Below are 14,193 nucleotides of genomic sequence, written 5' to 3' on the forward strand. Positions count from 1 at the left end.
CACTAAATTATCTATATACAAGACAATGTTTAAACCAATTTTAACTTACGGATCTGAGAGCTGGATTAGAAAGTAAAACACTTGACCAAAGACTAGAGACTGCAGATATGAGAGTTCTGAGAACGATTAGGGGCATGAACAGATGGTATCAATGGCAATATCATATTAAAAATGAGGATATTAGGAACAAATTTGATATTGCCAGCATCCAAAAATGCATTAGCAGAGCTAATCTCAGGTGGTATAAGTCACTTAAGCAGAATGGGAGAGGAAAGATTAGCAAAACAAGTGTTCTCTGCCAGGCTGGCAGGAAAAAGACCCAGAGGAAGACCAAGATATAGGTGTTGATACAGTAAAAAGTGCCTTAGAAGACAGAAATATAAGACCTGATAATATTGGAGTCTTGACATTTAACAGACTGATTTAGAGGAAAATTGTAGATAGGAAGTTAGTAATGATGTAAATTTTTCATATAGTACTATCGTATCCTGTACACCCCTTGAGGGTAAATATCAGGAATTTGATGATGATGTAATAGTCAACCGTGGAAAGGAAGATTAGAAATTCTGGAAGTTGTTGCCTTAGTGCTAAAGAATGAGTGGTTACCAACATTCATGGCATTTGGATTTTTGAAAATTTAGGAATTGGTTTTTGAAAGGATTTTATTCATATTTTCAGTGTTTGTGTGATTAATTCATTTAGGGTTCAACAGAAGGATAAGGTGGGAAATGGTGAGAGATTCAGGGTCTGTAAATGTGTTTGATGTGTCCTTGAAAGATATCAGTTGCACTGCATGCAGAAGAGACAGAATAGAAACCAAAACCCCATGGTTCTGGTTAGAATACTTGGAGAACAAACATAGTATTTGTTACTCAGACCTTCAATGAGCTGGGTGGTGGTATTTCACTGGACAATGAAAGTTATTTACAATATAGTGGATCTAATGGCATGTCTTTCAACTAGGAAGGTATCTTTTTGCAGCAGGAATACTTTTTGGGTTTTCCAAAGAACCTTTTGTGGAAACAGCTCATACCAGAGGAATTGAGGGTTGGCTGTCCATTTTTAGCCCATCATGTATCATTATACAGCACTATGCTGAATCCTGGGGGTAAGGGATAATTTCTTTACTAGGAATTATTCAAGGGTAAAGATACGTGCAATACATCTCTAATACAGAGACTAAGCCTCTCCTTTATCAAGACCATAATGTGTGGCAAAGAGTCACATCCTTCCAGAGGTGCCCCCGTTTTCACAGAAAACTTTGGATCTAGACTGGAAAGTCGAAAAATATTCCAGAAGAAGGCAATGGCAAACCACCTCTGTACATTGCCAAGAACATTCTATGAACAAGCCAAAAATGAGAAAGTATGATATGGTACTGGACAGTAAGACCCCCAGGCCTGAAGGCATCCAACATGCAACTGGGGAAGAACAGAGGCTTCCACAAGCAGGACTAGTTTTTATGATGCATCCAGGTCAAACCCGGAAGGAAGCTTGGTCACGGATGTTGCTGGTTGGAAAATGGAGGCTCCCTGTTTCACAAAAAACCACAAGATTGAAACTCGGAATGTTAGAAGTATGAACCAAGGTAAGCTGGATATAGGAGAATAAGTGAACTTAGATGGACAGAAATGGTCTACTTTCAGTCAGGAGACTACATGGTGTATTACTCAGGACAAAGATGGCTAGGTATGTATTAGGTTATAATCCAATGAGTGACATGACAGAATCATTTCTCTCAGAATGAGTGGACATCCAATGAATATGACCATAAGGTTTATGCACCCACTACAGAGGCACCAGAAGAAGACAGAAGAATTTTATGGCAAATTACAAGAAGTGACAGATGCAACACCAAAGCGAGATTTATGGCTAATTATCAGAGATCGGAATGCAAAAGTGGAAGAAACCGAGGAACAAGGAATAACAGGTCGTTTTGGTTTAGGTATCAGTAACACTGCAGGGAAGAGACTAGTTGAGTTTTGTGCAGAGAATTCTTTGTTTGTTGCTAACACCTGCTTTAAACAGCAGAAACGAAGATTGTAACACATGGATATCACCTGATGGACAATACAGAAATCAAATTGACTATATACTTGGACAAAGAAGATGGAGAAGTGGAATTCAGTCTGTGAAGACTTTTCCAGGTGCAAACTGTGGAACAGACCATGAATTATTAGTGGCTACGATACATGTGAAATTACGAAAACTGAAAACACAAATGTCGATCAGATTTGGAAACAGCAGCTGAATACAACAGTAGTATACAGAACAGATTCAAGACACTCAATTTGGGTGAAAGAGAACCAGATGAACTATGGGAAGAGATTAAAGATATAATTAAAACAGAAGCAAAGAAGAATATTCCAATAGTTTGTAAGAAGTTTAAATGGCTGTCAGAAGATGCCATCAAAACTGCTCAGGAAAGGAGGAAAATGAAGGCCACAGGAAATTTGCAGGAAGTATGGCATTTGAATGCAGAGTTTCAATGACAAGCCAGAAGAGACAAGGAAAAATACTCAAAGATCGGGGAACTGACAGGAAAGTTTAGTGCTAAGGTGACAATATTGAAAAGTAAACACAAAGGATATCTTACAGAAGCTGTAGACATCAAAGAAAGATGGAAAGAGTATACAGAAGCCCTTTACAGAAAGGACACCAAAATTACTGAGAAATTTGAAGAGTAGGATTATACACAGGAGCCAGTACCACTGAAGTGAGGTGAACAATGCAACGACTATCCAGTAAGAAAGGACCAGCAGGGGATGGAATACCTATTGAGCTGCTCAAAGCCCTGGGAGATGAGGCAGTTAAAATTTTAACAGCTCTATGTCAGCGAATTTGTATCACAACTACATGGCCTAGGGAATGGAAAAAATACATTTATATACCTTTATTAAAGAAAGGCAATGCAATAAAGTGCAAAAATTACAGAACTATAGCATTGATTTCTCATGAAAGTAAAGTCTTAAGATCATTCAGAAAAGACTGGAATCATTCATGAAGAGAGAAATGCCAGATGAACAGGCAGGATTTTGAAAAGGCAGAGGAACAAGAGATCAGATCGCCAATGTGAGATGAATAATAGAAAGAGCACAGGAATATCAAAAGAATGTCTACCTTTGTTTCCTTGACTAGAGTAAGACTTTTGACTCTGTAGATCATGTGAAACTGTGGAATGTATTAAGAACAATGGGAGTACCAAAGCATTTCACTATCCTTTTTGAGGAATCTTTATTATGAACAAGAAGCTACTACCCGAACAGATCTTGGAGAAACTGAGTATTTCAAAATAGGTAAAGGGATGCGACAAGGATGTATTTTATCTCCATATCTGTTTAACTTGTACAGCGAATACATTTTAAGAATGGCAGGGCAGGAGAAGTCTTCAGTTGGAATTAAAATTGGTGAAAGAAATAATAATTTGAGGTATGCAGATGATACCACCTTACTAACAGAATGCAAAGAAGATTTGGAGGAACTTATTATGAAAGTTAAAGAAGAAAGTGCTAAATATGGCCTTAAACTTAACCTCAAAAAGACAAAAGTTATGGCAACATGTGAACTTAATGATTTTGAAGGAGAAGGGGAGAAAATGGAAGTGGTTAAGAATTTTGTGCTTCAAGGATCCCGAATTGATAAAGATGGTTATTGTACTGAAACAGTTAGAAGATTATTACTTGGAAAGAAAACAATTACAAATTTAAGCAAGATCCTTGAAGATAAAGATATTAGCTTCGCAACAAAAATCAGAATTGTGAAAGTAATGGTATTCCCTGTGGTACTGTATGGATATGAAAGTTGAACCCTGAAAGAGAGAGTGAAAGAAGGAAGATAGATGCATCTGAATTATAGATTTTAGAGATGCTTACTAAGAATACCATGGACTGCAAAGCAAAACCGATAATGATAGACCAAATAAAGCCAATTTCTCCCTCGAAGCTATGATCATTAAGCAAAAATTGTCATATTATGCAAACAAATGACAGTCTGGAGAAGATGATGATGCTTAACAAAGTTGATGAAAGCAGGAGAAGAGGAAGACCTAGAATTAGATGGGTGGATGGAGTTAAAGAAGCAACTGGAATGACCTTGAAATTCTGAAAGATATGGCCAGGAGAGTAGAATCACCAGGAGTCGAAAACGACTCGATTCGGCATCCTAAATGAAAATTATGAATTTCAAAAAGGGAAAGTTATAACACTAACTTTACAAAAAATAAACATTTTTCCATAAGTGTAGTTATGGATTCTTTTCTTTAAGGCTAAAATTACATTTTTTTCCCCATTTTATTCTATATTTGTCATGTCTGTGAATGCTGTTAAGCAATTTTTAAACGTCATTAAGTTTTTCAAATTTGATCTACTCCACCCCTTCCAACTATGAAGTGGAGAAGTAATATGTGAATTGTAATATGTATAATTTTTTTTAACTACTGATCCTCAATGTCACTAACAATTAAGCTTACAAATGAAAATAATTCTTTGAAATTAGTATTTGTAAATTTTTTTTCTCTTCTTAAATATTGATCTCCATACCATCTTTCAGTGGTAGAGAACTATCTGGTCAACTTAAATGTCACCAAAAGTCTTGCCTTTTCTCTCAACAAAAGGCATCTCAGCTCACCTACCCTTACCTTCAGTAAGGGATACATTATTTCTAAAATAAAGAACCAAAAGGCTTCAATTTGGTGATGCAAAATTGTATAAATCAAGTGGATATTAAATCCAGCATTATTTCAGAGCTGAATGTAAAAACTATGAAAGTTGACCAGAGAGCCTACAGGAATACACTTGCCAACATTTACAAGTTGCCCTAGTGTGGGCTATATAGAACACATGATCGCTTTGTCCAAGCATCCAGTGGATAAATAAAAGGCGAATATATGGATACCTGGGCAAAGCGATGATGTCTTCTATATGGTCCCAGCTAGGGGAACTTGTAAATTCTGGCAAGCGTATTCCTGTAAGCTCTCTGGTCAGCTTTTTTTTTTTTTTTATGAAACTTTCATAGTTTCTACATTCGGCTCTGAAATAATGCTGGATTTAATATCCACTTGATTTATATAATAGATACATTAGACAGGATCAGATCTCTGTTCATTAGGCAAACGTTTATCTCCAGCCTCTCTTAGCACATCACATCAATTGCTTCTTCAGAACTTCAGTAGTATAAATTGGAGAGAGGAAGATGCATGTAACAATAGGGGAATGGAATTTCTAGAATTCTTGAGGGACAAATGTCTTAGGCAACATGTAACAGAGGGAACAAGAGGTTCAAGAATTTTGGATTTGGTTATAGCATCAGAAGAGTTGATAATAACTAAGTTGACGTCTCTCCCACCAGTTGGAGAGAGTGACTATATGGTGTTGACTTGGAAAATGAATAGACATGCAGGAGTATCAAAGAGATGGGAACTTATGTGGAATTATAAGGCAGGTGATTATAATAGTCTTAGACGTCAACTTTGGGAAGTTTCATGGAGGGAGAAATTGGAAGGCCGGGATATCACCAGTGCGTGGGAAATTGTGAAAGAATATTTGTTATCAGCAATGGTAAGTTGTATACCACGAGTGAAGAAGAGGGCGCAATTTGGAGTAAAGTGGATGACAAACAATATTAAACAGGAATTGCATGCGAAAAAGAGGCTATGGAAGAGATGCATGAGGAATATAAGACACAGGCCAGAAGAGTGACTCGTGTGGTAAGGAAAGCGAAACTGGAATATGAGAGGAGATTGGCCCTAAGATCCAAAGAAAATCCTAGGGAATTTTTTAGCTATGTGGCCAGTAGGAGGAGAAATGACTGTGGAAGAATGATATTGTGGGATAAAAATGGGAATAGAGTGACTGATGCAGCGGACATAGTGGAATTGTTCAATGAACACTTCATTGGAGTATTTCATCCTAGAGGAGTCAGTTTTAATGCTAGAGGGATAGGACTGGTACGAGGTCCGGAGGTACAGGAGGAGAGTGTGTTTCAGATACTGAGTACTCTGGATGTCAGTAAAGCTTTGGGACTGGATGGTATTTCGCCACGAGTTTTGAGAGAATGTGCTAGGGAATTGACAATACCCTTAACATGGCTTTTCAATGAAAGTCTGGCTTTGGCAAAGGTGCCCAGGGAATGGAAGGAAGGTAAGATAGTGCCATTGCATAAGGGTGGTAACAGACTGGAAGTGTCTAATTATAGGCCAGTCTGTGTGTCATCAGTAGTTGTTAAGATCTTGGAGAAAGTAGTGAGGGACCGTGTACAGCATTGGGCAGATGAGGGTAATGTTATCTGTGAGAATCAACATGGATTTGTGAAAGGACGCTCTTGTTTTAGCAATATGCTAGCCTTTTATAATAAAGTTACAAGAGCATTAGATGAGGGAAAGGCATATACTGCAATTTTCTTAGACTTGGTGAAGGCATTTGACAGGATGCCACATGATAAGCTGATATTTAAGTTGCAGCACATGGGTCTGGATGTCAGATTGGTCAACTGGATTCAGGATTGGCTGTCTGATAGGTATCAGAGAGTTGTGTATGGTGGAGCAGTTTCCAGGAGGCAGAGGGTTACAAGTGGGGTCCCACAGGGCTCAGTACTAGGACCTATATTGTTTAACCTTTATATCAATGACATAGCCAGTGGATTGCAGGGGGATATTCAGTTGTTTGCGGATGATGCGAAGCTGGGAAGGATTATTAGTAATAGTGCAGATGTGGTAGCCCTGCAAGAGGATTTAAATAAGCTAGATAGATGGGCAAATGAATGGGGGTGTCAGTTTAATGCAGCAAAATGTAAGGTCTTGAGGTTTGGGAAACATCGATGGGATGCTGCATACTCTATGGGAGGAGTTATACTGGAGGAAGTAGGGGAGACAAGAGATCTGGGGTTGATGATTAATAGAAACCTGAAGTTTAGGGGACATATTGCAAAGGTGGTGAAGGTAACACAGAGGATTGCTGCTATTATGAGAAGGACACTGACCTGCAGAGATAAGAGGGTTATCATTCCATTGTATAAGTCTCTGATCAGACCACACTTGGATTATTGTTCTCAGATTTGGTCCCCAGGATTTGAAGGGGATAAATTAACTGTGGAAAGGATACAAAGACGGATGACAAAGATGGTTTCAGGACTGTACAAGGATAGTTATGAGGATCGGCTGAGAGAATGTGGACTGCAGAGTTTGGTGGATAGAAGAAGGAGAGGTGATATGATTAAAACTTTTAAACTGTTGAGAGGTGGTTACAGGGTTGACACTTAGGAGTTCTTTCGCTTGGTTGATCAGCGGGAAGGAGTGATGACAAGAGGCCATCCCTGGAAGTTACGAAAGGAAACTGTGAGCAAGAGGGTGAGGAGTGGTTTCTTTGTGTGGAGGGTGGTTGAGCCGTGGAATGCATTGCCTGATGGAGTGGTGGGAGCGAGAACGGTCAGTGAGTTTAAAGAGTGGTATGATAAACTTTATGTTTCTCAGGGCGGGACCTCCCCTCGATGAGTCTTTACAGAATTTATGTGTTAGGAAGGACCTCCCTCGATGAGTCTTTTGACTCCTTGGAGGCCTGAATAATAATAATAATAATAATAATAATAATAATATAAAAAACTAGGTGCTCTTCCATTCAAGATGGCTATTTTTCACCAAACTAGCTACACAAATCTACCCATCCTTCTAATCCTGCTCTTGTTTGGATGGTTCAACTAAAATCTCCCTAAAAATTCTTTATATTAAGAGCAGAGCAACTAGGTTCAGAGATTATATTGAGTCTGTAAGAGATTTATTTCACAGATGCAATGTTTTGGTACTGTGTTCCACATGTACTTCCATCGTCACAGCTCCACTAAACTGGTAGTTACCATTCTACCACTTGCTACTTAGTATGTAAAGATGCAAGCAGCAGCTGTCCCCAGTATCCCTTTTCATTGCAACCACAAACAAACTAATCCAGTTTCTCCTTTTTTTTTTTTATTCTGATTGCCCTCTGGAACAGTCTTCCTCACTATCTTACAAACAGTACTGATGTGCTTGAAGGTTCTCTGATGACCTGACATGTGGAATTAACACAAAAAAAAAAAGACCCTATTGCATCTTACAACTTTATGCTAATACACTAGGAACACATAAGTATAAAAAACTAAAGAATAATACCATCTAGTTTACCAGAAATGTGAGAGATGATAAAAAACAGACTAGATGGCACGTGGTATAGAAAGGATGTGGAAAGTAAAACAAAGGGACAGATCTTGTGAATGATCTCCATGTTACAATGTGTAAATCATACAAACCTATACTTAACCTACCCAAAAATAATCGACATTTCACCTCTATCATTTGCATTGAACCTGAAGTAATTTTCAGGTGCAATGTCAAATTAAAGTTGCAGTGTGTAACAGCAGTTGTCTTGGGTAGAAAGTATTATATAATTAGTATAAAACAAGTAAATTAGTTTCAGCCACTGGGAAGTTTGTAAATGAACCTTGACAATTTTAGAGTAGACTTTAGACTCAATTAATTATATATATTTCAGGCCAGGCCTAAAATGAGAAATGTCTAGCATAATCTGGGACTGAAAAAGCACTCGTCTTTGTCTGTAATAAGTGGATTTTTAACTGACAAATAAAATAAAAAAAAAAAAATGTCAAGTTTCAGTTCGTTATTTTTATTTATGTAATACCAATGACATAATTTCGATTGTTTTTACTTACATCAATGATAGAGAAGGTCTACATATTATAGAATTCTAGTTATTATTATAAACACCTACTTTGTCAATTATCACCAAATGTCATAATTGCATATGACCAATAAAGTAAGAGGACTGGATACACTATCTCTACAGCAGGAATTCTCAAAGAAAATCAGCATTCTGCAAAACCTTAGGGTTCTGTAAGAGATAACAACTGAGAGGAAAAAATGCATAAATATATATCATATAAATAAAAATAATTTTCAGATATCAAGGAAACCCTACACAAAAATTATTTCAAGGGTTCCATTAGGGTAAAAAGATTGACAGCACTCAAACATACTGCAAAGTATGTCTACTAATTGTAGACATACTTTGCACACTTCACGGACATGACTACTGTACACTCTCTCCTATCGATTCCTGTCTATTGTCACTGATACTACACCTCTCCACAGTCCTAAATATATCACCCTTACATCCTTGACTGTCTCGATCCTTTCTTGCACGCTCACACATCTACACTTCTCATGCAGTATCTCCCTGTTCCTTTTACTCTCATTCTCAATCATGCAATTCACCTCTCCATTCGTAAACTTGCTTCCCTTACTCTCCTGCTCTTCCACATGTTTCCTCCGGTCTTACATTCACTTCAGTCATTTTCTCCTGCAGCAAAAGTTTCTCAAATTGACTCACACCAAATCCATTCAAATATAGCCCATCTTTTATACAGCTTTATCTACCCTTCAAATTCATCCATACATTAACATGAACTCCTCTCTCATTACACAACTTGTTAGCATACCATTCATAATCTTCGCTCACTTTCTCAACTATTATTATACCTGGGCAACAAACTGACTACCTTACCTACCACACTGTGATCTTTCACTCTCTTTACATTCTTCTTGTTACAAGTGAAATCATTTGTGACACCTACCAGATCTTTAACTCACATACTCCTCTTATCCACTGCTTCAACCATTCTGCTCATTCTCCCTCCCAGAAAACAGACCTTGTGCACATTTTCACTCACTACACCTCTCATCACTGAATCCCATCCACTGCCACTCTCAAATCATTTGATATTTCTTTCAAATCTTTCATCCTATTCCCATGCAAATCCATAATTATCCTCAGCTCATTCCTCATATATTTAATATCGTGCCTTATCTTTATCAACTCTGATTTCATCTCTTCAATTACTTTCTCAATGCTTTTTTGTAAATCTCATTTTACCTAGCAAGTCCACTGTCTTACTGATCACTCACAGCCACCTATGCATGCTGCCTTACTGATCACCATTGTTAACTCATAGCCACTTTTACTCGCTGTCTTACTGTCACCGTTCCATCAACTCTTTCTTCCATGGCTGCATCCATGATATTTTGCTTGCTATTGCTCATATTCAATGATTACACATAATCCATAAGTATTATTACTTATGGATTATGACACCACTTCTTACAAACTGAAACTATCATTTCTCCTAATCCTCTGCAAATATCTCCAGTCTCTTCCCAAACATACATACTACATTTACTATTTTCAAAAAATATAATTTTCAAAAGTGTTCTTTTTTTTTGTCTTGCGTTACAAGAGATCGTGCCATTGTTTTTTGATGGTGCTGCTTTCTAGTCATATGATTGTAGGCCTAAGAAAATCCACTTTGATTTACAGAAGCATGATAATCTCTGCAAGGCACCAAAATGAAAAAAGCTTTCTGTGAAACTCTTTCAATGCTGCTGAAAACTCACTGCACTCCTATTATGACCAAGATCACATTTTCTTTCCTGAAACTTTCAATTACAACAAACTGAAAGAAAGTTGGCATTACTAGCCCCATGATCAACTGGTTTGACAGTTGATCATGGCTGGTAATACCAACTACTGCTTGCATCATGTCCTACTGTGCATGAGGAACGAAGCACCATACAACTGTGTGGAAACCATGTGTCCTCCAAACTCAGCTTGTATTTGTCAAATCACATCCCATCTCATGTCAACTTTCTAAATCAGTACTACCTATTAACCTTTAATTTCATTTCTTGCATGGCAAGCATTTTTGGCAATAATCTGTGCTCTGTTTTAGTATATATAACTGATTAATATTACTAATCACCAGTAGTGATAAAAGTCGCATAACTAATATCACAACAACTTGTAGAATAACTGACTGATTGGACAATGATGAGAAGATGTGTATCAGAAAACTGATTTCCAGCTTACAATACAGGAGATACACACACTTCAATCAAATCAGTAATTGGTTTCCTATACAGTGTGCCACCAAGCAAAAGATAATACTTAATATCAACCAGCTGAAAAAGAAGTTGAGCGCTTTTTTATGCTTAGATATATCCAGGGCCAGCGTTGCCATTTAGGCAAACTAGGCAACCATCTAGGGTGCAAAACTTTCAAAATTTTGCGAAATTGAAGGCAAGAAAATTAAAATTTGATTTTCATATATTATACATATTGTATATTACGTTGTATATAAAGCATGCCAAAATAATTTATTTTTTATAATTAAAATTTCATTTTAAAAAATATTCAACTTGTGAAATAAGGGGCGCACTTGTAAACTTTGCCTAGGGTGCAAAATAACCTGGCACCGACAGTGGATATATCTCTACCAAAAAAGTACAATGCCATAGGAAAAATTTATTCTGTAGTCTATAACCTTGTGCATGGTTTCAAAAATTTCAAGCACTTCAAGTTGATTGTTCAATTTGGGACAATTAACTCTTTTTGTCAGAGGACTTAGGGGCATATTTCTTCATATAATAGTCAAGCACCAAATGCATTCTGTAATAACAGGAGTGATAACATTCTTATTAACAATTAATGTAGCAGAGAAGAACAAATGACCAAAAAGGAGAATATCTTGTAGTAATGCATGTGATCAGTTATTTCCCACAGTTTACATCAATTATTATTATGAGAGACCTCTGGGGAGTCAAGAAGACCTCATCGAGAGGAGATCATACCATTCGCACCAGGTGTCATACCTGCTCTTGAATTCATTCACGGTACTTGCGCACACACGCACAACTGCAATCCATTCCAATCACGCACCACTATGAGAAAAAAATCTAACCCAACTCCCTTATTGACAAACTTCCATGGATGCCCTCTCATCCTTTCCCCACCCTTCATAAAATGAAAAATTCCAGCTACTGAAATTCTGTATAACCCTTTCAGAAGTTTGTAAGTCTCAATCATATCAATTCTCTTTTTCCCGTTTGCTAGTGTCTGCCTACAAATTCTCAATGTCTTCATAATCAGTATTCCACAATCCTGATATTCATTTTTGACACCACTCTTTCTGCTGTATCAGAATCACCATTCACGCTACTTGCACGCGCGCGCACACACACACACAAGCAATCCATTCCAATCATGCACCACTATGAGACAAAAAATCTAGCCCTAACCCCCTTAAACCAGGAGACCATACCTGTATGCAAAAGCCCAAGTGAGGTCTTATCAAGGCCTTGTAAAGAGACAAAACTACTTCCTTATCATTACATGTCAAAGTTTGTTTCAGCATTGCCATTATTCTCTGAATCATATTTACAATTTTTGCTAAATGACCCTTGAATTTCAACTTGTCTACTAAAACTCCAAATATCCCTAGACTCATCAGTTTCTTCAAGCATAATCCCACCAATATAATAGAACATTGGATATCTAATCACAGGAAAGTGCATGAACTTACATTTATTTCATCATAAAAATTATGGAGACAACTACTGTGCTAGAGTAAAACTTCAGTTTAACATAAACCAAAATCACTCGACGTTTCGAACTTCACATTAAGGTCATCTGGGGTACACACACATACAAAGAAACAAGATGCACTACAATCTACATGGTATGCTAAAGTTACATCGATTTGGTCAACCATTAAAACTATTGACCTGACCTCTGGTGAAAAAAAAACCCTAACTACATCAAAGTTAGAGTCCTGTTATTATCATCCCTGAGGTTACAAAAATAAATTAAACTAGAGAGCAACGTGTTCAAACAAAAGTAACTCATAAGTATACATATAAATTAAAACAAAATAGTATGGATGGTGGCCAATAAAAGCTGAAAAATTGTTTAGAGTCCTAAAGTCAGGGTTTGCTGGAAAACTTGAACTAAGAGGGTTGAATGTGTGCTATCCAAATTCTTGAGATTTTTATGCCACCATTATTGTTAAGATCAGGATGGTGAATCAAAATTTCACAAGTTTCTTTAAATTTCCATTCATACCAGCCTTTTGTATTATGTAGAGAACGCACTTTTCCAATCAATTTGGTGTAGAGTGTTAAGAGCATGATCTAAGAGGCCTGCTTCACCGAAATCGTTAAATTTAATGTCTTGTTTGTGTTATTTGTTGTAGAGATAAGGATTGTACATCCAGTTTCACTGATATATAGTTACATGATACAATAGATACAATAAACTCCAGGGTGAGCCAATAGAGAGGGGAGGGATCCTTAGAGGAGTTGAATATGTTTTTTAATTTTATAGGTGGTTTAAAAGTGGCATTAAGATTATAATGGTGTAGAATTCTATTAATTTTTTCTGATAACCCTTTAATGTATGGGATAGCTATGTTTTACTGTAATCTATATTATAATGTATTTTTTGATGAAGTTTTATGAAGAACTTTATTGATAATATTTTTGCTCTAGCCATTATTTACGGTTGACCAAATCAATGTAACTTTAACATTTCATGAAAATTGTAGTGCAGCTTGTTTCTTTGTATATATGTGTATACTTCAGATGATATATTAATGTGAAGGTCAAAATGTCGAGTGATTATTTTGGTTTATATTAAACTGAAGTTTTACTCTAACACGGTAGTTGGTTACATAATTTTTATGATGAATTCTAATCAGTATGTAAGCATGAAGGAAGGGACTTACATTTATTAACAATGAAATGACAACCATTTCCACATGCTGACAATTCCAGCCTGTTCAAATCATTCTGAAGTATTGCATATCAGCAGCACTCCTGATTACCCTACCAATCTTTGCATCATCAGCAAACAGCTGTATGTTGCATGTCAAATACTTCTCAATATCATTCATAGACAGACTGAATAACAATGGACCAATGATTGATTCTTTCAGGCACACCACTACCTTGAATCTTGCAGATTCACATCCCCATATATTACTTTTTGATATCTGTTAGTCAGCCATTCTCTTATCCATGCCAATATGGGATTGGATTATAAGTTTATAATCCAATTACATATTAATCTCCAATTATAATTTATAACTATAAATCTCCAATTTATGCAACAGTCTTCTATGCTATATTCTCTCACAAACCTCAGCAAATTCCAAAAGTATCATGGTGAATCCATTCCTCTTGTTTTACTGTGGTAACATTATTATAGAATGTGAGCAAGTTGCAAAAAACATGACCTTCCTTTAGTAAACCCATGCTGTTCATTGCAAAGCAGAGATTCACTGTCAATCCATTTCTGAATGCTAGCCCTAAACCAACTTTTC

General features: G+C 36.8%; 1 long non-coding RNA gene across 1 annotated transcript in view; it reads right to left on the reverse strand.

Annotated features, from left to right (window-relative positions):
* Nucleotides 1-14,193, reverse strand: part of LOC150096388 (uncharacterized) — a 34,074-nt gene that overhangs the window by 13,127 nt on the left and 6,754 nt on the right. Inside the window, exon 2 of the long non-coding RNA XR_016549920.1 lies at nucleotides 8,754-8,873. This is a non-coding gene — a long non-coding RNA (uncharacterized LOC150096388). The remainder of the gene's footprint in view (nucleotides 1-8,753; nucleotides 8,874-14,193) is intronic.

Source organism: Typopeltis vanoorti, chromosome 19 (assembly GCF_054136105.1).
Source record: "Typopeltis vanoorti isolate ZY-2024b chromosome 19, IOZ_Tvanoo_1.0, whole genome shotgun sequence".
Taxonomy (NCBI): domain Eukaryota; kingdom Metazoa; phylum Arthropoda; class Arachnida; order Uropygi; family Thelyphonidae; genus Typopeltis; species Typopeltis vanoorti.